Source organism: Dermacentor silvarum, chromosome 10 (genome assembly GCF_013339745.2).
Source record: "Dermacentor silvarum isolate Dsil-2018 chromosome 10, BIME_Dsil_1.4, whole genome shotgun sequence".
Taxonomy (NCBI): domain Eukaryota; kingdom Metazoa; phylum Arthropoda; class Arachnida; order Ixodida; family Ixodidae; genus Dermacentor; species Dermacentor silvarum.
In genome coordinates, this window is record NC_051163.1 from 150,503,408 (window position 1) to 150,527,581 (window position 24,174).

At 45.6% G+C, this 24,174-nt stretch overlaps 1 long non-coding RNA gene across 3 annotated transcripts; it reads left to right on the forward strand.

Annotated features, from left to right (window-relative positions):
* The first annotated feature begins 1,013 nt into the window (after nucleotides 1–1,013).
* LOC125940735 (uncharacterized) lies at nucleotides 1,014–23,713 on the forward strand. 3 transcript variants are annotated; one of them, XR_007463935.1, is made up of 3 exons: nucleotides 1,014–1,700; nucleotides 3,871–6,033; nucleotides 19,542–23,713. It is a non-coding gene; the product is annotated as an uncharacterized LOC125940735 (long non-coding RNA). The 3 variants fall into 3 exon arrangements; XR_007463934.1 differs by having other exon boundaries at nucleotides 1,136–6,033; nucleotides 19,542–19,957; nucleotides 20,514–23,713; XR_007463933.1 differs by having other exon boundaries at nucleotides 1,136–6,033.
* The last annotated feature ends 461 nt before the right edge of the window (nucleotides 23,714–24,174 follow it).

The following is a 24,174-nucleotide window of genomic DNA, read 5'->3' on the forward strand; positions in this document are numbered from 1 at the left end:
TATATGAGCGCGTTCTACCCATATCGGCTCCAAGTATCCGTGCAAATGTCACGTACACCTGTGATCAAAAGTACACGGACCAGGGGTAATTGCAGGATAAAGCCGATTCATTTCTCTGGCTGTGAAGACAACTTGAAATTGAGGACTGCAGTCCAAACTCGGCATTGCTACCTTTTCATTGTACTCGTAAATTCCACTTTATGCTTGTTAATTACGAAGAAATTCAGTTTTTTCGGTGACCCTGTGGTCCGTATACTTTTGCTCACGGGTGTACCTGTCGGGCACTTGAATCTTGTACCTTGTGAAGGTCTCGCCCAAAGAGGCAACCCCTGTCCACGGTTTGGACAGCTTTAAAAGGCATGTCTTCATTCACGACCACATGTCGGCGCTGAGTGCTCAACATCAGCCTGCCTGATATAAAATAAATATTTATATCATCGTTCCATCGATCCTGACGCGGTACGTACGTGCTACACACTTGCGATGAACATACCTTTTGGCTTCACGGAGTGCTCAGTTTGGAAGCACACACTGACAGCGGCGAGGTCACTCAGAAGCTCTTGGTATACGTCTCTGGAGTCTGCATAGCCGGTCAGGTGGTTCCACACTTTTTCAAGCCTGCAGGTGCCTCTTCTTCAGGTGCTGTCGGCACGGCAGGCACCATGGTGCCCCCTCGCCACAGAAACAGTGGCGCGAAAATCTGCTCACGGCCACATGCACGCCTGCTGATATACTCATAGAATAAGGAACCGCAACGGCGATTCTCCAGATTCTACTTTCGCGCGCTCACGCGATGGTACCGTTGCTAGGCGACGGCCAGGCCGGCAGTCTACGCGATTTACTGGTCCGCACCACTGTCCGCACCATGGAGGAATGGTCCGCGCGCTCTGGCTGTGGAGGAATTCCGCCTCTGAAACAAGTCCCAAAGCGTGATTTCATTTGTCAACTAAGGCACGTGACCCGCAGCGCGCCATGCCATTGGCTAGACTGGCGTCGTCTGCATCTCTCTGCGGCTGCTTCGTTCAAGCCGCGCACGCTGACGCTTTTTTGTACGCCGATGACCATGTCGACACGATCTCCGAAGTTCGCTACGAAGTACAAATATGGAAAGAAAAGGAAGAGAAAGGTTGAACTTCAAGAAGTGCTCAGCACCGCTACTTTCCGACGACATCGAGAACGTCCCGCTCCCCGAGTCTCGTGACGACGAAGCCCCCAACTGCGGATTAAGCCTAGCACCCGTTAGCGCTCCCAACAGCAGCCGCGTTTCATCAGCGGTTCTACATGACACTGCTATGCTGCAGCCAGAAAATGTGCAGCGCATTCACAAAGAAGTGGGACAAAAACTTCAAGCGCTAGCTTCAACTCCTGCAACTGAGCGAAAAGTGGACCTTTTGGATTGCGCTGACGACGCTGCTGCCGGGACAAACGGGCTTGCTACTTCATTGCAGTAGAGTAGCAGTCTGGGTCAGTTGGTACATACTGAATAGTAAAAACCAGTCAAAAAAACGAAGGACAGAGAAATAGACGTGGCACACACGACGACTGGACTTCAACTACTGCCGAAGCATTCACTACACCTTCGTTTTTTTGACTGGTTTTTACTATTCATTACTTCATCATCGCGGGCTTGGACTCTCTGAATGCGTTGCTGGTGTGTGTGAAGTGTACGATGTGTGGTGCCAGCGTCACAGTGCGAAAAGGTGAGCGGGATTATGAACTTGCCCTGTAGTATGCTGTCGATTGCACAAAACTGCGGCGATGTTGCAGAGGGGTGGAGTTCACCGCGTGTAATCGGCGAACAGAAAGTCAAACCGCTCGTCGTGAACATTCTCCCTATGCGGGCAATGCAGAGCACTGGCAATCGCCAAACCGCCGTAAACGATACTTTCGCGGCGATGAACGTCTCGCACCGATCGAGGCATGCACAGCAAAACATGGGCGTGGAATCTAAAAACGAAGCTCGCACCCGTGGTGATCGAGCTGCCGAATAGTTGATTGGGACGTGTGCGCGATCAGTGCGCGATTTATACGGTCATTTGAAGATAGACAACACAGATGACATTGCCGTGTCGTGCAACGGCTCGTGGATGACACGCGGCCACTCGTCCCATATCGGCGTCGGCACGGTGATTGAGTAGTTCACAGGATCCGTCCTCAATTTTGTGGTGCTCAGCGATTTTTGTGTTGGGAGCGAACAGGCATCAAAAGATGATGACCCCGACCTACCATGCTTGGAAGGAGGATCATATGCGCCAGAAAAGACGCCAGTAAGAAATCCGGTGAAAAGTTGTAACTGCACTGATAATTTTTCAAAGGTCACTCCAAAAGCATAAGATGCGCGCGGTACAGGACTCTACTTTCGGATGGTGACAGCCGCACCTTCCTTTCCCGACTGGAAACCAGAGTGTATGGATACATAGCTGTACGAAATAAGGATTGAGTGAATCATGTTCAGAAGAGAATGGGCACTGCGCTGTGCAACCTAATTAAATCAAAGCAGTAGTGCTCTGGAACTGGCAGCCTTGGAGGCAAGGGTAAGCTAACTGGTGACCTAATTACTAAGCTGAGTAATTATTACCATTAGGCCTTGAAATCGCACAGATGCAAAGGCCATGCATAGGGCAGTCATTGCCACGTATCACCACATTACTTCGAATGATGTGACGTCGAATCACTCTCTCTGTCCAGAAGGCCCAGAATTATTCCGTCGACAAATTGCCACAAAGGTCAAAGGGGAGCCTGCTCCGAAGCACTGCCCCAATCTGCCACCCCATGTATGTCAGGTGCTTCTTCCTGTGTATAAGCGCGTGTCTGATGAAGCACTTCTTGAGCGATGCCAATGAAGAAAGAGACAAAACAACAACGAAATTCTCCACTCTATGACATGGGTGCTTGTGCCAAAGGAACAGCATGCATCACTGTTCACTGTGCTAGTAGCTGTGGCTGAATCTGTAATGAAGTTTAGTGCTGAGAATGAGAAAGCCTCAGCAGCCATACTCTAAAGACTTGTTGCAGAATCCTGGCCACACCAAGCGCAGGGCGTGCAAAGACCGCCGCGAGCTCCACCATGTGCACACAAGCGTGCATCTGCTGAAAACTTGCAGTGGGTGCTGGAGACAGCGTCACCGGAATGACTGCAACCAGGCAGACTATGTTCCTAGAGGCTATGGATGCAATGGCAGTTGCAAATTTTAATATTTTGTAGTGTTATGTATTAAAAATAAGCTTTTTTTTTTTTTTTCTCAAAATCTCGTTCTTTGTTTTTGTTAACTTTCTGTAAAAAAATTGTTCCTGCATTACAACGTGGCAAGGTGTCTTGGTTGCTCTGAAGTTTTGTACTATTTAGAAAGTCAAGGAAATGGTAATTGAAATAACTTTGGACAACAGGTGACATTGATAGGGAATTAGGTCCTTGCTGCTAGCTAGGTAACTAGCTGCAAGCTAGGTTTATGCTTGTTCAAGAGCCATTTTTCTCTGAAGGTGTGAAAGATGGATTTAATAGATGTCATGTTCAGTTAGAGTAAAACAGGCTTCACCAGTACTCGCCAATCACTCTTTTTGCTGGCAGGAACATTGGGACATTGGATGTTTGAAATGGGAGCCAATGTGATCAAGACTGAGTGCATAGTGAACCTAATGTTCAAAAAATTGATTCTTTCATACTGTAAAAAGCTATTTGTTTTATACAGTGGGCCCGCCATGAGTCAAGAATAATTGTTTCTAATAGATATAAACGATTGTAATGTATTGTGAAGCACAGCATTGTGACCCCAACCAAAGTACGTCTGTCAATGCAAAGAAAGAACATTGTGTGGCTGTAACTGTTGAGTGTTTATGCTGGCACTGACAGTGATCCTATTTCTGTTACAGATGTGTCCATGTCGCCTGAAAAAGCATTGGAACAAGTTGTATTGCTCGGGCTTTGTAAACCAGCTCACCTTATTTTTGAACAGAATCCACCTTTTTTCTTTGCTACATGACACAGTAGTGTGATCTATAAATGATTTATCATTGTGACAGTGATGCAAGTGTTTACTAATTGCTACCTGTGCTTCTGTTGTCTTGAACGAGTCTAATTGCTAATTTACTTGCTACCCCATCATTTTGCTGAAATCATGAAAAAAAGGTTTTATTGCACTTACATCCAGGTAAAAAAATGAGGCTGTGGCTTAGCTCAGCTAACCCTGGATATGCAAAGCGATTTAGCCTGGTTAAATCTTGGTTTCACTTGCTTAGCCTTTGATTTAGCTGTAATTATTATACTTAGGTATACACTTATCGATATAACCCAGGTATAAATTATAAGCAGCAAATCCAAGCGTTTTGCGATTTGCGAGCCGAACGGCTCGCTCTTCCTCAGTCTCCGATGCTAGCTTCGTGCGCTTGGCATTACGGACCCTCTCCAGTGAAGCAGTTCGCCGGGCGAAAGACGCGCGTCAGAGGCCGCTTGCGGTGTGGTCAGACGCTGGTAAGACGCCGAGAGGTGGTCAGACCATAGAGAAAGAAGTGCTGTCAGCTGCGGCAGGTGAGGCCACGGCTCAGCTCGCGGTGCTGCCACCGGCCACGGCGTAAATGTGGCCAGTGTAGCTTTCGCTACAAAAATAGGTACACTGCAATGTACAAGCAGAGAATGTAAAATATAGTGTGGAATATTCACTGTTTGCATGTATATGTGCAATAGCACGGGTGTGTGTGTGTGGGATGGGGGGTTGTTTCATATTTCTGTTGCTGAAGGAATGAAATAGGATCATGGAAAGTGTTTACAATGCACTACTATAGGAAAAAACTATCTTGTTTAATGCTCAAAGATGGGGCTGTTCCACCACCTGCAAATATGTAATTATAGTGCTGTGCTTATTCTTTATATATGTTTCAAATATTTATAATTGTATTTCATATTTATTTCGTTTATAAGAGTACTTAATTTCATATGGGTCATGTGTTCTAACATCAGTCGATGCTTTTGTTTTGCTGCGTTGTATAAATCCTTCTGTAATACAGTGTTACGGAAAAATGATTATGCTTATTCTCAAATTTGCTTTGCACATTTAGGTAAAAAATAAACATCTTTTTCTGGTATTTATATGTACCGTCAATAAAGGATTAAGCATAATATAAAAATTGTAGGCCAAATCGGACCTCTTTGTATTGGGAGCAGAAGTTCGTGTCTACCACGGGCAGTTATTTATTTTTGTAGTGGGAACAGTGCTTTATTTTAATGCTCGGAAGTGAAGCTTTAATCTCCTCTACCAGCAGTCTTGATGTTTCACATTTTTCATTTTATTTTATATTTAATTCATGTGAAGGTTTGATCTCGTATGCTTCATGTGTTCAAATATCTATTGATTCTCGTGCTGTATTGTGATGTGAAAAAAAAACATGTAATACTTAGTTCTTTAGGTGAGTGCATAAGTGGCTGTTTAGGCATGATATCAAACCTGGTTGCCAAATCCCACCCCTGAGTAGTGAGCTATAATGTATGTATTAAGAATAATAGTATACAGAGATGTATACAGACAGGAAATTGTGTGAGACATTTACTGCATCAGTGCACTGTTGCCATGAGAGTAATATTTGGGTTGCCAGGCCATAGTTATCAAGTGTTTGCCATCAAGTGTGGCAACACTTTTTGATTGCCAGATGTAGCACTTTAATTCCATCAAACATGTGACACATTGCTACAGTGACTTCCTTTGCTCCCTGTGACTTTGCAGATTCCTTGCCGTCGCATTGCCCGGAACAGTACTTTTCACTCGTGTCCATATGTGGCCGGCTGCATTGCTGCCGGCTGTGCACTTACAAGACTAAGCACAAGAAGTACATGAACAAACACCTGCGCATACACACAGGCGAGCGCCCCTACCGGTGCCACCTGTGCCCGGAAGCATTCACTCAGAATCACAGCCTGACACGGCATCTGCGCACCCACACTGGAGAGCGTTCCTTTCCCTGCGTCCAATGTGGTGCATCCTTTTCACGGAGAGACCACCTCTTGCGCCACATGTCCCGTCACTCGGAGGAGAAGGCCTAAAGGTCAGGGACTCGATGTTTTGTTGTTGATCAACTGATTCATCTATTGTTTTTTATGGCATAAAAATGATTTATAAACTTCATTGAGAGGCCCTCTCAACCGTGGAGCTTTTCTTGTAATATTACCCAAAGGAAAGTTTACCATGCCATATATGCGAATTTTTTTTTAGAGTGCCTTCATGTCGCTTCACCTATCCCACCATAATGAAATTTGGTCTTGAGTGTGGATTGGCCTAAAGTGTGTTCATGACTTTGTAAATAAGTTTCTTGAAATTACTCATAAGAAAAGAATTGAGCAAAGAAAACAGAAACACACAATTGAGACAGGGCACAGTAGTATGTGTCAAAGTTCTTGTCTTTTGCACAAATTTAACAGTGCAGTGTTGGTGGAGTTCACATTTGACATAACTGTGTCTCCTAGTTCAAATGCTTATGTTTTAGTAACAATTTTTATTTATTAATACAACCTGACGACAAGGGTACACAGTTATAATACAGACAAAAATATTGTGCCATCTTAAATGTTCTCAAGCAGTTCACAAGCTGAAATGCATATGTAAACAGAGTTTGTTTTTAGCTTTATATGTCCAGTGTCAGACTTGTGGTTGAGCATCAGCAAACTCCATAACACTGGTCGACATTTGCACACCAAGGCAACAAAATGAGAAAGTGAGCACCGCAACTTTTGAGAAGCCATCGGTGATATTTAGTGATATCATGTCAGGAAGTCGAGTAAAGCTGGTATGCCTTATTGAAATGGTGTAGGGGGTGTTGCCTCTGACCGAAATCAGCTGCTGAGATATCTAGACATGCGGACTGGTAAATAAGTTGTTGTGCACGGGCCCTCGTGTAACATGTTTTGCATCAATTGATGACAGTATGATATTTTCCACAGGTTTACTGAAGATTACGCAATGGTTCTCATGACGTAACATTTGACAGCTTTTGGGTTGGAACTGCGAATTGCACAGTACTGCGAGATTTAACACTGCACTGTGGCTTCTCTATTGTTGTTTTGAAAGTAAATTACATATGTACTCTTTTGCTACGCTATATACCACAGAACCTCATCAAGGAAAGAAATTTAACAAGAGCACCTAGAACCAATTTCATTCATTTACTGTGAAATTCAGCTAAATTTATGTGCTGGCTAGCTCCTATATGACTGTAATAACATACCACGCTTATTTATGCATCAATCAGACCTGCTCAGAAAATAGAAAATTCCAGCAGAACCCATTTCGCAATGAATGTCGACACTAATGTGACTAGCATTAAAGTAGTGTAGAGACAAACTGTATTGCCAATGTCAAAACAGGTCATGTTTGAGGTATGAATGCAGCCAGGCTTTCTTCTTGGGCATCCCTCTACACACTGCACAATCTAGCAGTGCCTATACAATGTTTGTGCATGACACGTGTCTTTATATATGTGTTGGGACGCGAGTACGCGCGGAGAAGAGAGAGACGTCTCAATGACGTGAATCCCAACTGTAAACTGGTTTTATTTTTCTTTTGCTTCAGTCACCCTTGGGGCTGCTTGCCCTTTCCACTCGTCACCATTGGTGGAGAGTGGAGGACGGAGGCGCGGGGTGCAACCGGTTCACAGGTGCGCTCGCTGCTCGCCCTTGCCTGCACGTTGTGGCCCTCTTGCTGCCGCTACAGCACTCCCCCCCTTAGTAAGTTGCCGAACGGAGTAATCAAAGGTCCAGGCGAGTAGGGGCTCTTGAGCACCGTCCACTTTGCGTGGGGCCCTGGCGAAGGCGGGGCCTCTCTTGGCGGAGACACCGCGGTGGCGTCACTGTCCAAGTGTGCTAGCTTGACACGGTCCAGCGACACAACCTCTTGGCGGCCACATTTATCGATGGTGACATGCTTGTCCCCACGGCGGAGGACGTTAAACGGTCCATCATATGGTGGTTGAAGAGGCCGCCGAACAGTGTCATGTCACACAAACACGTATGGGCACGAGGTGAGCCGAAATGTACAGCCCGTGTCCCTGGGTACCGTGGGGGCACATCACGAAGTTTGCTCATCATATCACGTAGACGAAGTGCGTAACTACTAGAAGCCGTACGTGTCTCATCTGAATCGTGCACAAAGAACTCCCCTGGCAGCCTGAGTGTCGTGCCATAGGCCAGCTCAGCGGCGCTGCAGCCAATGTCTGCTTTTAGAGTGGACCGTATGCCTAAAAGGACGAACGGGAGTGCCTCCACCCAGCTGTGTTCTTCGGTTGCTGTGAGCGCTGCCTTAAGCTGACAATGAAAACGCTCCACCATGCCATTACTCATGGGGTGGTATGCTGTTGTACGTATGCGAGTGGCACCGATGAGCTGAGTGATACTAGTGAAGAGGGCGGATTCGAACTGCCGGCCACGGTCCATTGGGATCGTGGAAGGCACCCCGAAGCAGGCAACCCAATGGTACAGGAAGGTACTGGTAACCGTTTCAGCGGAGATGTCCGCGATAGGGATGGCCTCCGCCCAATGGGTGAATCTATCCACGCATTTCAGCAGATAAGTCTGTCCGTGGCAGGGTGGTAGTGGGCCAACAATGTCCAGGTGAACATGATCAAATCGGGCCCAGCTCCTACGTGGTGGCGCGGACCTCTCCTCCTGGTCCCCTTGCATGCGACGCCGCGTTTGCTCCACTGCGTCGTCGTCTTACCTCTCCACCTATTCTTTGCCATTTCGACCTGACAGCTGCAACTGAGGTACATACAGACGTCAGCGAGGTCGATCTTGGCACCGTCCTCGCGCAACGCAAGCCCAGCTACTCCGAATATGTGGTCGCCTATGCGAGTCGTATGCTGACAAAAGCAGAGGCCAATTACAGCGTAACTGAAAAAGAGTGCTTGGCTCTAGTATGGGCGCTTGGCAAGTTCCGCCCATACTTATACGGCCGCCCATTTGATCTAGTAACAGATCACCACGCGCTCTGTTGGCTCGCCATGTTGAAAGATCCATCTGGCCGCTTAGCACACTGGGCACTCCGAATCCAGGACTACGATATTCGCGTCATCTACCGCTGCGGACGCAAGCACACTGACGCAGACGCCCTGTCCTGTTCACCTCTACCTCCAGACTCGGCCTGCAGCACCACTTGCTCACACCCCCTGTCACCTCTTGATCTTGACTCGATTGGCACCGAACAATGCCGTGACCCATGGATTGCTTCTCTCTTCGCCTATCTTTCTGGATCATAGACCACCCCTGTATCCCGATCCCTCCGACGCCAAGCTGTGTATTTCGCCATTCATGATCAGCCACTCCACCGATGCAACTGCGCTCCCGAAGGCCGTAGATGGCTACTAGTCATTCCCCACAGCTTAAGATCCCAAATCTGTGCCTCTTTTCACAACGATCTAGAATGTGGCCACGCTGGAGTATTTAAGACTTACGAACGTATAAGCTATCGCTACTACTGGCGGGGAATGTACACTTTTGTACGAAAATTTGTTCAGTGCTGCCCTGACTGTCAACATTACAAATTACCACCTTACGTGCATCTGGCGCCTTGCTGCCGCTTCCATGCCCTGCCAAACCCTTCGATTACATAGACATTGACCTCTATGGCTTGCTTCCCATGACACTGGATGGCAATCGGTGGATCATAGTTGCTGTGGACCATTTGGCACACTACGCCGAAACTGCTGCTCTACCGAATGCTACAGCGTGGGATATAGCCTCTTTCGTCCTGCATCGCTTCATCCTTCGACATGGCGCACCTCGAGAACTCCTCAGCGATAGAGGTCACGCCTTCCTCTCCGAGGTTGTCGAAGCTCTGCTTTCGGAATGCCACATTATTCATCGAACGAGCACGGCTTACCATCCGCAAACGGGCTCACGGAACAGTTTAATAGCACTTTCAGTGATATGCTCGCGATGTACGTGGCATCTGATCATGGAAACTGGGACCACGTACTTCCTTTTTTAACGTTCGCATACAACACCGCGATACATGCTACTATGGGATTTTCATCTTTCATCCTCCTATATGGACGGGAGCCATTGCATACCATTGACTCTCTCCTTCCATACCGTCCTGACGCTTGCGAGTGCCCACCTGTGTACGAAGCTGCCCGACAAGCCGAAGAGTGCCGCCAGCTCGTGCGCACCTTTACGTCTGTCATGTGTAAGAGGCCGCCTGTGGCGCGAAAAAGAAGAGGTGCACGCGATGCCCGGTGTTCCGAACGGCGCGAGCGCGCGAGGCGCACGAACCGAGGCATAGTCGAGGGATGAACGGCGCTGTCCGTGGAGTTTCAACGTGGCACCGGGTCAGGAAGGTCGCATCTCCAGCTATGTTCTGGCGACGGGAGACTTGGGGGTCTGGTTGAGTCCGCGACGCTGGCCGTCCAAGGTGTGGCCATCGACCTCGGCAAGTTCGGGCGAGGCTCCTGGACGGGCTGCAGCTTCTCACGGCAGGACCAGGCACCCCAGTGAGGATCCCCCTTCTGCGGCAGACCGGCACGTTTGATTCTCCTCGGGACGCCACGTCGGCACTCCTGAAGGAGTTGCGACGCATCCCGACGTTAGGCCTAGGCAGGTGGGCCTAAGCTACGCTGAGCGCCATCGCTGACGAGCTGGCGAGCTTATCACCGACGAACCGACGAGCTCACCGCCGGAAAAGAGACAACGTGAGTCGTCGGCACCTACGGCAGTAACGACACCCGAACTACTTGGACCCGACGTGAGGAACGTCAAGTCGGCGGACCGTAAGAGCCCACATTTTGATATCGACGCAGTTAGGCCGGGGCCAAGGTGGTCAGACTTTTAAGGGCGAAGATTAGGACTGACCTAGAGACGTTAAGGCGGAGCTAGGCTCCGGAAACAAGATAGTTGTTTTTCCAGTAGTGCTGTATTTAGTTTTGAATTCTCTATTAAGTACGCTTTTTCGTGGAGTGATGTCTTTAGTTTTTCGTACCGTTAGTTTTGAGTTTCGGTTTCAGTGTTGTGTGTCGCATGTGTTCACCGCCCCTGTACATATTAAATCCTCGTTTGCTGTGCCGCTGGTCGTGTCTCTCCTCCATCGAGAGTAGCGCATGCACGCAACTCTCCACACTCCCAAGTAAAGGTGACAAATATTGGCGAGCCTGCCAGGATTGATACGGCCCAGTCACCGATAGTCGGGAGTCGTAAAGATGGAGTTGGAGCGGTTGGCGGCAGTAGCAAAGGATTTGAACATGACTAAGGAGGAGACGATGACATTCTTTGAATATGCTCGGCAAGAACGGGATAAGCAGCAGCAACAAGCACGCAAAAATCATGAGCGCGAGAAGGAAATTTTAGAGTTGAAGTTAAAGTTGGCAGAGATGAACTCCGGGTCTCGCGAGGGGTCGATTTCCCCCAGGTCGGCGTCATCCGACTCGACTTCGCCCAGGCCCAAACAGATTTGCCCAAGGAAATTGATGGCTCCCTTTGATGAGCGCAAAGATGATTTAGATGCGTATTTGCATCGCTTCGAAAGAATAGCGGTCGGGCAAGGATGGGCAAAGAATGAGTGGGCTAGCGCCTTAAGCCTGTGTCTAGTTGGTGAGGCTTTGAGTGTGTTTGGACGGATGCCCGCCGAAGAGAGCTTAGACTATGACAAAGTGAAAAACACTTTATTGCAAAGATTCCGGCTAACTGCTGAGGGTTTCCGCGAAAAGTTCAGGTCATGCAAGCCGGAAGACGCGGAAACTGGAAAACAGTTTGCATGTAAATTAACAAACTACTTTGAGAGATGGATGGAGTTGTCAGAGGCCAACAAGACATACGAAGGGGTGCGAGACAAGGTCGTAGGAGAACAATTTCTCGCCAGGTGCAGCGACAGTCTGGCGATATTCCTCAAGGAGAGGAAATTAAAAACAGTAGAGGAAATGGCAGCGCACTCAGATCAGTTTGTAGAGGCGCAGGGACTAAGGAATTTAGGAAAGAGTGGCAAGGACGCGCCGATGGCAGCTGCAGGGGAGACGAGGAATCGGGGTCCAATGAACAGGCAAGGGACGCCCCAAAGATGTTTTCTTTGTAACCGGCTGGGACATATAGCAATGAACTGTCGGGTGAAGGATAGTAGACGTGGTCCACCAGTGGTTTGCCAGCTATGTCAAAAGAGAGGGCATGGAGCGCACGAATGCAGATCAGGATACGCAGACAAAGCTGCATGTATGATGAAAGGTAAAGAGGGTGAGCCGAGAGAAAAGAACATGCCCGTGGTGGACGGAGAAGTTCAAGGACGCAGGGCCACAGTTTTGAGAGACACGGGGGCGAACACAGTATTGGTTAGGGAAAGTCTGGTACCGTCAGAGAACATGACCGGCTATTTCAAATCAGTCATGTTGGCGGACAGGTCTGTTAAGTGTTTACCAGAGGCGCGAGTTCAAGTATCAACACCATATTTCAGAGGAGTAATCACAGCTAGGTGTGTAGAAGATCCTCTGTTTGACTTGATTTTGGGGAATGTATCAGGGGTGAGAAGGGCGGATGACCCAGACCCTAACTGGAAGAGGACAGAAGATTTAGAGAAGAGAGAAAAGCCAGAAACGCTAGAAGAGGAGTCACCTGAGGTAGAGGTAGCAGCGGCAGTACAAAAGCGAGCCAGGAGCAAGAGTACTAAGCCCTTAAAACCATTACCGGTCACGAACATTAAAGGATTGAACATAACGGTCGCTGAGTTCAAGGAATTACAGGAGAAAGACGAATCATTGCAGAAGTGCGTACAGAAGATAGGAGAAATAGTACGAAGGAAAAGCAGTCGAAACGTGGTGGAGTTTTTCAAGAAAAACGACTTTTTATACCGGAGGTGTGTGTTCAGTTCGGGAAGAGAGGTTCAGCAATTGATGGTCCCAAAGGAACTGAGAGAGAAAGTACTGAAGTTAGGGCGCGATAATGCAATGGCAGGCCACCAGGGAATAAAAGACTATTTGGAAAAAATAACAGAAGATTTCTTTTGGATCGGGGTACAGAGCGACGTGAGGAGATACGTCAGGGCATGCGATGTATGTCAAAAGACTATGGCTAAGGGGAAAAATGAGAAGAAGACTAGTGTTTGCATGATGATTGCTGAAGGGAAGGACACAGACATACTAGATAATGCCCGTGACACCGTAAAGAAGCTCACGACTAGAGAGCCCTTGATTCAGGTTAACCGGGATAAGAGGATGGACAACATCCCGATCGAGGTCCATATACCCGAAGAGCAGAAGAGAGTAAAGAAAGAAGTAGCTCCACCTCAGAAAGATAGGAAGTTGATAGGTGCAGTTTAGTCCAGGGAGCATCATGCACCAGACACGATGGAACATTGGGACTCCGAGAAAAAGGGCGAAGGAGATAGATACCCAAATCGCCCTAGACATGTAACGCGTAAGGGTAGGAAAAAGATTCGCAAGAGATGGAAAAAATAGGGCAGACGCGATGGTCGGAACCAAAAGGAAAAACATTTAGGAATGGCATGCGGAAAACTGCGGGATTCAGAAATGTGTATAGAAAGGAATACACTGTAACAGTACCTACGCATATATAGGGCATGTGGAGTATTGTAAGATATGTTTAGGCCCAAAGTTCATTCATGTAGAGTGTTTCAAAACATTGAACTGGTGAACATTGTGAACAGCTGAGTGAAATGCATTAGGTGGTGAAAAGTGCATAAAGTGAACTCTTATTAAACGCGGTGAACAGTGCGTCTGGTGAACCGTGCGCAACAGTGTGGTGTTGTGTAGTGCATCGAGTCTTCAATGAACCAGCACCAATGTCACTACGAGGAGTCACAGTCATCACCTGAACGCCAAGAGTGAGCAGTTTTTTGAGAAAAAACTCTTGAAGAGGGGCCCTATGTCACGTGTAAGAGGCCGCCTGTGGCGCGAAAAAGAAGAGGAGCACGCGATGCCCGGTGTTCCGAACGGCGCGAGCGCGCGAGGCGCACGAACCGAGGCATAGTCGAGGGATGAACGGCGCTGTCCGTGGAGTTTCAACGTGGCACCGGGTCAGGAAGGTCGCATCTCCAGCTATGTTCTAGCGACGGGAGACTTGGGGGTCTGGTTGAGTCCGCGACGCTGGCCGTCCAAGGTGTGGCCGTCGACCTCGGCAAGTTCGGGCGAGGCTCCTGGACGGGCTGCAGCTTCTCACGGCAGGACCAGGCACCCCAGAGAGGATCCCCCTTCTGCGGCAGACCGGCACGTTTGATTCTCCTCGGGACGCCACGTCGGCACTCCTGAAGGAGTTGCGACGCATCCCGACGTTAGGCCTAGGCAGGTGGGCCTAAGCTACGCTGAGCGCCATCGCTGACGAGCTGACGAGCTTATCACCGACGAACCGACGAGCTCACCGCCGGAAAAGAGACAACGTGAGTCGTCGGCACCTACGGCAGTAACGACACCCGAACTACTTGGACCCGACGTGAGGAACGTCAAGTCGGCGGACCGTAAGAGCCCACATTTTGATATCGACGCAGTTAGGCCGGGGCCAAGGTGGTCAGACTTTTAAGGGCGAAGACTAGGACTGACCTAGAGACGTTAAGGCGGAGCTAGGCTCCGGAAACGAGATAGTTGTTTTTCCAGTAGTGCTGTATTTAGTTTTGAATTCTCTATTAAGTACGCTTTTTCGTGGAGTGATGTCTTTAGTTTTTCGTACCGTTAGTTTTGAGTTTCGGTTTCAGTGTTGTGTGTCGCGTGTGTTCACCACCCCTGTACATATTAAATCCTCGTTTGCTGTGCCGCCGGTCGTGTCTCTCCTCCATCGAGAGTAGCGCATGCACGCAACTCTCCACACTCCCAAGTAAAGGTGACAACGTCACAAGAACAGCGCCAGAAGGAAGGCTGCGCCGACTCACTGCCCAGTTCCACGTATGCCCTAGGGTCTCTTGTATGGCTGGCTGTACCTTGCCAAACTCCAGGCTTTTCCTGAAAACTCGTTCCAAAGTACGAAGGGCCTTACCGCGTCTTGGAGCGAACGTCCCCGGTGAATTTTCTCATCGAGCCAGTTTCTCCATCTGACGACATGCGTCGGCGTGGACGTGACCTCGTCCACGTGATGCATCTCAAGCCCTACCATAACCATCTGCCAACAACCTCATAGGCTGCCAGGTGGCTCTTTTCCTGCGGGGGCGATTGTGAAGAAGATGCGCCTCCATCCAGCGGCATCGCCAACGCTGGGCCTGCTCTGCTCGCGCTGTTGGTCGATGGTGTCTTTGGAGACGGTGCTCCACGCTGCCTCGCCCTTCTAGGAACTTGTAGCGTCCTGGATGAAGGACACCGCCAATAAACCTCTTCTCAGTTATATCTTTTTTATTAATTTATTTATTTCATAATACCTCACATGCCCCATGAGGAGCATTGAGTAAGGGGGGCATCACTGCAAGGCAGTTTTACACGTGAATACCGAGACTCAAGGAGCACTAAAATGAGTACATACGGTAGCGTACAAAACATCGGCTAAATTTTATCAGGCATATTGCTCGCGCACATATCAAACATCGTGTAAGAAAATGTGTAGTTCAAAGTATGAAAGAAAAAAAAAGAATACTAACAATACGCAGATAAACAGACATAAAAGTTCCAGGGTAGTGTACAAAATACCTGATACATTTTATCAAGCACGTTGTTCGCGCACATAATCAAACACCATGAAAAAAAAAGTGTAGTTTAAAGCATGAAAGAGAAAAAAAAAACAATCAGCATGACGTTACATATAAATAGAGAGCATGGCATACAGAATGACACATTTTTAGGATAGAAACTGCAAGTTCAGGAGTTGCCTAAATTTATCTCTGTCTGTTTGCCCGACAGTGCTGTCAGGGAGGGAATTCCACAAGCGAATGGCTCATGGCAAAGCCGACAAATTAAATGCATCCGTCTTTCTGTAGATACGATTGAAGCTTAAATCATGATTCAGTCGTCGTGATATGCAACTTGCACGTTCCAGCAGCAAAGACGATGACTTTATTTGATGAAGATATTTATGGAGCAAGGACAACGATGCGATGTCACGATGAATATTTAGTGCAGGAAGCGAAAGGTCAAGTTTGATTCGAGTTATGCTTGACTGCCTATTGTAATTGCGGCAAATGAATCGACTAGCTCGGTTTTGGATGGCTTCTAACATGCAGATTAGGTACTCGTGATGAGGAGACCTTATCAGGGATGAGCGAGGGGGGGGGGGAGAGGTTTAAGGGTCTACTGCTCTTATTACCACGTTGTTTCATTTAAGCAAGTCTGAACGCTTTTTTTAATGAATGGCGATGGAAAAGCTGCTAATTAGCAGAAGTATGCTAATTAACCTTCTAAACAAGCTTATTAAACCATATGTTATAAGGGAGTTCGTCCTTGTTGGTGCATGTTGAGCTGATGTTGTGCAAAAAAAAGATACTACAACAAAGGTGAAGACAGACGGGCACAAACGAATGCTGTATAGAAGGCCAAAATGTGTGCGTCATTCTTCGGGATTATAATTTCAATACTATATTTAAACACCTGTGGCATTCTGTCACCACGTTTGAAAATTGCAAGAACATACTAAGGGACAGCGTTTATAGTTTTCATTTGATTGCACAAAGTTTTTTTTTTTTCGCTCTGCATAACAATGTGAAGCAAGTTCTTAATATTCAAGTCTTGGTGGAACAAAGTGCAGACGTTTTCAAAACTAAATACAATTTAATTTTGCACGAGAGAAAAAAAAGCAAATGAACTAAGCCGAACAGACGCAGAGCAGCCATATACCTTAAACAACTGAATTAAAATATAACTAAGAACAAAAATATATGGTGACAAAAAGTGACGCCGGTATCGGCACAAGAGGTCTAGTTTTGTTGATAGCGGCGAATAGAGGCAGCTCCAGTGCGATGGAGTGCGTACGGCGGAACATAGGTATACCCGTGACGACAGTGAAATACCTCTAGATGTCAATTAAAACCATGACTATAGTACGGCGCACAACTCTGAGCTTCCTTGGCTTGGAAGCTCGGGAAGCACGACGCATTGCATAATGCTGGTTTTCAAAAGTCAGCTTTGCCTCAATACAGAAATGTTACGTGGTGAAGCATACGCGAAGTATTGTGGCGAAGCATACCAAGAGTGCAAAGGGGCAATTGTCACGGGACACAATATGTATTCCTTAATTATACACGCGTGCACCCGCCTTCTCCTGTCACAGTACGACCACCGATACACCTAATAAGTGTATTGGCAGGCCTTCTGAGCTATTTCTGAAGTGCCTGAGGCTTTTTGAGCCCTTGGGGGGGCAGTAAAAAGCATGCATTGATTTTTTTCGGACTGCCCGATTTTTCGGATGTTGATTGAAGTTCAAAACTTAAACTTGGGGAATTTTTTATAATATCCGATTATGCATTTCGATTTCTTGTGCAAATAATGGCCGCCTGTTTGAGCTATATCCAGCTCGAGGGTTAGAATTGTGCTATCTGCCACAGGTGAATGTTGAAAATTTATAAAGGTCTTTGCAGAAACAAGCAGTTTATAGGCCATCCATTGTTGCCGGTGTCACGTGATGCCATTGCAGCATGTGCTCGGAGCTTACATTTAGAATCCACCCCTGAATAGCTATCCTTCTTCAGTGGGTATTTGCATAACGTACGTGTCTTGTTTGTAAACCTCTGGTTTTTGATGGAGTACAATAAGTGTGTAGATATATAGACTTTAAGTCTATGGAAATCTTCCTCTTAAGCGACCCTGTAGATTTGCTCTGTCATTCTACAGCTGTATTGGACTATGGTCTGAGGTATATGTGTACCTTCTATGTTTTGTCAACATGTAATGAGTGTAGCCATGTTTGCTATGTGAACATAGACTCTGATTGTGCTTTGTACACCGCTGTACCTTCAGTCCTCATGTAATCACATGTACCACTTAACATACTTTAATAGTATCCCGCATTTATAGCTGGCCGTTTCACATAATGTGCTCATGTTGATCAAGAAGAATCAATTTGGAGTTAAAATATGCTCACGCAAGTTCATTAGGATAAACATGCCATGTATTGTGAAACTTGAGAAGTTAAGAGCATTTTTTATTAGATGTGGGCAAATATCAACTCTTTTGAAAACAAATGAAATACAAATACAGTTGAAATGCGATTTCACAAAGTGATCACCACGCTCGAATTATTTCGTTAAATTGGGAAGTTCATAAAATTGAGAAAGGAATTTTTCAGTTCTTCTGAATCTAAAATTGTAACATAGCAACACCAAAGAGCTACCACGGCATTGTATTTGCCGCTAACCCATGCCTGCACGTGTGAAATGTCCGCGAGGGCGGCCTGAATTGCTTGTACAATGTCTGATGCAGGCCAGGTAGAAGATCACGTGAAGCTATGACAGGCTGCTGATATGCAAAGCGCGGACGCAAAGATTGTGACTAGGGCACTAGGGCATCAAGGGTCTAGATATCTCACTGCGATTGCATCAGAAAGAACGCTCAAAGAAAAACCCGGCGGTGTCAAAATTAGAAAGAAATTACCGCTTTTTTTACTCATTTATATCGCGAAAACCTTCGTTAAATTTGGTTTGGTGGCCATAAGTTTCGTTAATTCGGGTTGATGGCCACATTGAACCCAATTGGTACCTGCCGGGGAATGGAAATTTTTTCGTTGGATTGTGAACATCATAAAATCAGGTTTCGTTATATCTAGTTTTAACTGTAATAAGTATTAAATATCAAAATGAATATGAAATATTTAAATGTGGCGGCAATATTTGCAGCGATAATATTTATTTCACTGTAATTTGGTACTATGCATTTACTGACAAGTGCTTTAGGACAAATAACAGGGACAAAGGATCAGTGTTAACATAAAATTGATGATTGTCACTAAAAAGCTGCATGAATGTCCTTTCAGCATCTTTGGATCCTTGTTGTAAACATGCTTTCCAAGAATTAATAACCGCTGTTTGACTGCCCGTGCAGTGCTCTGAAAGAAGTATGAAAAATGTTTACAGTGCATTGATAGAAGAAAGAATCCGTTGCCTAATGCACAGAAATATGGCTATATACTCCTCCACCTGGAAATGTGGTCCCATTCTAACTCGTGAAAGTGCTGTGTTCTTTCTTATTTCTTCAGTTTGTTTTTTATTAAATTCCTTAATTTGAATTCATATTTTATTTCAAATGCTTCATGTGTTTAAATATCGGTTGATGCTCTTCTTATGTTGCATTGTACAACTTCTTCTATGCCATAAGCGTATGTAACATATAGCTAAACAGGTATGTGCATAATGCAGTGTTACATATACAAAGTAATTTGACTTTTAGACATAATATCAAAATTGCATGCCCCATCTGACCATGTATTGCCAGAAGAGGTTCATGTGTAATGAGGATGCTTATTTATAGGAAGTTGTGTGAGGCATGCACAGACTAAGTGCACCTTTGTCATGACAGTACTGTGTGGGTTGGGTAGTCCAAGGTTATCACACTTTTTTCCTAAGGTGTGGCACCCCCTTTTTGATTGTCTGATGTAGCACTCTCGCTCCATCAAGTGTGTGACGCATTGTTCGTCTTGCCTTCCCGCCCTCCATTTGACTATAGAGATTCCTTGCCATCTGGGTCCCCGGCAGCATATAACTCATTCGGGCCCCTGGAGCAGTACCGGTCACTTGTGGATGTGTATGGCTGGATGCTTTCCTGCCGGCTGTGCCCTTACAAGACCGAGAACAGGACCACCATGGAAAGTCACTTGTGCACACACACGGGCGAGCGCCCCTTCAAGTGCCACCTCTGCCCAAGCGATTTCACTCAAATTAGCACCTGAAAGACCATGTGCACACCCACATGGAGGTGCGGCCCTACCATTGCCACCTGTGCCCGGAAGTGTCCACCTGACACGCCATTTGCGCTGCCACACAGGAGAGCGTCACTTTCCCTGCACCTACTGCAGTGCATCCTTTACACTGGAAGACTACCTCAAGAACCACATGTCCTGTCATGCAGGGAAGAAGACCTAGAGGTCAGGAGCTTGCAGTTTTCTTTTTTAAATCAATGGTTTGATTGATTTTTATGGAATTAAAAGTGATTTCTAAACTGCATTGAGAGGTTTCTGGCTTCCTGAGCCTTAGAGTTTCTTCTAAGTGTACCTAAACTGAAGCTTGCTCCACTGTCTATGCGAATTTGTAGAAAACCGCCTCCAAATAATTTCACAGTTATGCCTGAATACCGAAGGTTTTATCTACCTTGAATTTGGATTGAAGTGCCTGAGGTCTACCTTGAATTTGGATTGCCTAAAATGTATTCAGGAATGTGTAAGTAAGTTTCTTGAAATTACAGGTAATGTAAAAGTTAAAAAAAAAACAAAAAAACAGGAGCCTACACTTGAGACTTGGTTGCAGTAGCATGGTGGTAGATTTCTTGTCTTTCATTGAAATTTATCAACACATTGGTGGTACAGTTCACATTTCATTTAATTGTGCATCCTAGTTCAAGTGCTTATGTTCTCGTAACTATTATTTATTAATTTTGGGTCATTCTACACAAAATCAACCAGCATTTTTTGTTACCTATCACAGATATAGTTGAAAAAATCACCGCCCAAGCACTCCGTACAGATGGTGAACCAGTGAAGCTGAAACTTGCGGCCCCTGTGTTCATCACTGGGTTATTCTCGACAGTTCATTAAAGTTTTTCTCAATTATTGGTTACTTCTTTGTGTTTCTTAATGAGGTTACACACATATTCGGCTGCGATGGAGAGAACGACGCCACTGATGGTATGCCCGCAGTCCTCCGTTGTCGCTTGCGTTCGATGTGTCTAGTTTGCTCGGCGGCGTGGTTAGCAGCATTCACGTGCTATTGCCGCTTGCCAGCATCACAGTTATGGTTGGTCATAAGCCAACCTCATAATACTGGTTGGCATTTGCTCATCAAGGTAGTAACATGAGCAAGTGGGCACTGAAGTTTTGTAGTGGGCATTGCCTCTGGCCGGAATCAGCTGCCGAGATATCTGAACGTGCGGGCTGATGAACAAGATCTTGTGCAAGGTTACTGGTGTCACATGGTTCACGAAGTAATGACAGCACCGTGTATCTCGCAGGCTTATTGAAAAATACGCAAAGGTTCTCATGAGGCAACATACCACAGCTATTGGGCTTGCTGTGTGGATTCTACATTATGGCAAGATTCACACAGTACTGGGCCGTCATGATCCTGATTCAAAATGTCATGTCTTTCTTTTTTTCGCATCAATTACAACAAGCACCTTATGAAGGAAGGAAATTAAATGAAAGCCTGTAGGCATTTTTGTACAGATTCTGTGAGATTTAGCTAAGATTAGTCACTGTCATCTAGATTCCTCTGCAAGACAACACTCCTGCTGACTTACGACTCCGAATTGTCATTCATGGTGAAAAATAGAAACGAAAAGATCCAGCAGTCCTGTGCAATCTGTGCAGCCAAGACCAATTTTCATCATTGCTCCTGTAAACATTTCATTGGTCATAGTATCACTGGTGTTCATAGGTTGTTGACTCTGGGCTGCAAAGTCTATGGAATTTTTTCCCCCTCTCTTTGACTTAATTTTGTTTACTTGCCTTCTACGTGTGGAGAACTTGGTCTACCAAAAGCACATGTTTTGTCTAGCCAAGGAAATCTAACTGACGGCATGAAACTGCATCAAAGTTTCTGAAGTGTAGCTGTTCTGCGTTACTCAGAAGTTGAATATGTGGTGAATAATATTACTAGAACATCAGGGCCTGTTTTACAAAACCTTTTACTTGACGCATTCTCAAACTTGTAGGCACATTAGCAGCCATTGAAACTAGTTGTCCTCGCTTCTTGACCGCCCTAAAGTTTGCACGTCTCTTGCGTGCCACTCTACATTTCGACACCTCGTGGCCAGTATGTCCCTTCATTCTCCACCCTTCCCCTTCGGCCCCTGCATCAGTGAATGATGCCAACACTACACAAACGCTGTTAGTTTTGAAAGTGGCTTTCAGCTTGCAGAACATTGAGTCCATTCCTAAACATGTGTAACCATGCCAGCATGAATGAAACGTGTTCAATGCAGGCCCGTGAATCGTACAGCAACGAGCCTTGCACGCCTGTGCCACAGTGGTCTCCTCAGTAAGTGTGGATGTGGTGTGCAATGGTTTTGGTAAATTAAAACTCTAATGCAAAACTCCATCCAAGTCGCGGTTGGGGTTAGATTCGTTTTGGCCACTTGCAGAATCTTAAAATACCGCTCACGAGAAGCCCTTGTCTACAAGAAGGCAAAGCCAGCGGCGCAGCATCTTCACTTCAGCCTCCCTCTCACGCGGCTCCTTGGTGAAAAGATCAAGTGACATTCATGCTTTCTTATGACACACATATCGGAATAGGAAAGTTATTAGTGTTCTAGAAGCAGTGGCAATCTGCTTTTGCCCATAATGTATGGACGCAGTTTTCTTGAGCCATCCATGTGCATCACAAGCAAAACTGACAAGCAGCCTGCTCATTTTTTAGAATGAATAGGCTGTAATACTATCAAAGTCTTTTCCTAAGTTAGTTTGCCATTATACAGCTTTATTGCAATATGACGTACTGTATATGTGTACTTTCTACGTTTTGTCAATGCGTGATGAGTTGATGGGCTAATTGCACCTTCTACCCTGCAGTACGTTAAGTCCTCATGCAGTTACACATAACATACTTGCATAGTGTCCTGGATACACTTATAGCCACAGTAGTCCATCAGACGAAATTCTGCAGCTACAAAATTCTTTCATTAGTGACCTGCAAGCAAGAAAAAGCAGGTGATGTTTGCGTGCTTTGCAAGTTTAAACATCAACTTTTTCTCTGGTACCATACGTGTGTGGCAGAACAAGTGTGAATATGTGGCCCATATTGTGGTGACTACACTAAATACCAATCTGCCTGAAGTAACACACATGCAAGAAAAACTGAAATATGTGTGTTGTTTTCACTTGCAATAGTGATACCATGAAGTGCATTTTTTTCTTTAATTAGCTTGCATTGGTTTACCAAAAATACTGTTTTTTTTTCTTAGGATTTTTATGAGGGGAGGGAAGTCAGGAGGAATTATTATGGTAGATAAGGCCTGATATAGTGATTCTGTTCAAAGTCCTCCAACATGGCGATTATCGTTACATGATTGTGCTGGCATGTTAGCAATGCATGGCTTTACATTTGTTATCGTGAATATCATGGTGTTCAGAGAAGGCGATTCAATCAACTTAGCAGGGTTTGCAGCTACTGCACAAAGGTTGGACGTTTCTGGATCCATCAAAGGACTGTGTAATCTGGCTTCGAATATAATACCTTCTTGCATTGTGTATTACGTCCCATTTGTGAACTTGTTTCATTGAATGACATTTGTTTTCACTTGAAGCATTAGTGATATTCATTAGTTGTCATTGCTGTAGTACTGAAAACTGCACCTCAATTCATTACTTTCTAATATGTATATTTTTTCAACGTTTCAAAGGTCAGTATTGTTAAGATTATTTTAGCAAACAGGTTTAATATACTGTTGTTCTTTGAGAATGCCATGAATGTATGGTTCTTATGAAAAGTTTCTAGCAACGTTTATATGGCTTCATTCCAGCTTCTATTGTACTTACATTTTTGAAGTGGTACGAGAAGTGGGCCTTTCTGGTTTGCTTTTATACCATCCACTGACTGTACTGTCTTTAAGTGCATTTTAGGTTTAGGTTGCCAAAGAACGTTAAGCGCCTCTACATTCTGAATAAATGTCATGCTATGATGCTCCATTATCTGAGGTTGTCTTCATGAGAGCCTTGTTAACATTTGCGTAAACCTCAATATCATCTGCATAATTTCTTGAGGTTATTTCACTGCATATGAACAAGTTCTTGAACGCTTTTCCATAGCACTCTCAGAAACTGAATTTAGAAAAAAAAAAAAACCACACAGTAAGTACATATTGTATGGGCATCTGTTGTTTTCTTTTATATGTGCATTGCTTAGTTGAAGACAATGTTTTTTGATGATCATGCTTTAAATAAAAAGGTCAGAAAAAAATTCCGCCTTCAGGCAAGCAAAATGATGCTCTAATGAGGTTACTCAATATATAAAAAGCAATTGCACAAGTGACAAAAGTTTAACTGTATGATCTTGGTGTATCAGACAAATGAAACCAATTGCATATAAGTTACACGGCTTTTTAGAAAAGAGACCAATACACTCGGCATAATTTGTCCGATGAAAGTGCTAA